The sequence below is a fragment of the Arachis duranensis genome, chromosome 8 (assembly GCF_000817695.3).
Source record: "Arachis duranensis cultivar V14167 chromosome 8, aradu.V14167.gnm2.J7QH, whole genome shotgun sequence".
NCBI lineage: Eukaryota > Viridiplantae > Streptophyta > Magnoliopsida > Fabales > Fabaceae > Arachis > Arachis duranensis.
The window spans coordinates 22,423,314-22,424,029 of record NC_029779.3 but is presented as its reverse complement, the minus strand read 5'-3'; positions in this window follow the sequence as shown (position 1 = coordinate 22,424,029).

The window sequence follows — 716 nt, the reverse complement described above, 5'->3', positions numbered from 1 at the left end:
CTCATGATTCTTTGATCTTCTCTAATTTCATGGAGGAGAATGGAGTGTTCTTGGTGCTCCACCCTTAGTTGTCCCATGTTGGAACTCAACTCTCCTAGGGAGGTGTTAATTTGCTCCCAATAGTCTTGTGGAGGAAAGTGTATCCCTTGAGGTATCTCAGGGATCTCATGATGAGAGGGGTCTCTTGTTTGCTCCATCCTTTTTTTGGTGATGGGCTTATCCTCATCAATGGTGATGTCTCCCTCTATGTCAACTCCAACTGAATAACAGAGGTGACAAATGAGGTGAGGAAAGGCTAGCCTTGCCAAGGTGGAAGTCTTGTCCGCCACCTTGTAGAGTTCTTGGGCTATAACCTCATGAACTTCCACTTCTTCTCCAATCATGATGCTATGGATCATGATGGCCCGGTCTAGAGTAACTTCGGACCGGTTGCTAGTGGGAATGATTGAGCGTTGGATAAACTCCAACCATCCTCTAGCCACAGGTTTGAGGTCATGCCTTCTCAATTGAACCGGCTTGCCTCTTGAATCTCTCTTCCATTGGGCGCCCTCTTCACAAATGTCAGTGAGGACTTGGTCCAACCTTTGATCAAAGTTGACCCTTCTTGTGTAAGGATGTTCATCTCCTTGCGTCATGGGCAAGTTGAATGCTAACCTTACATTTTCCGGACTAAAATCCAAGTATTTCCCCCGAACCATAGTAAGCCAATTCTTTGG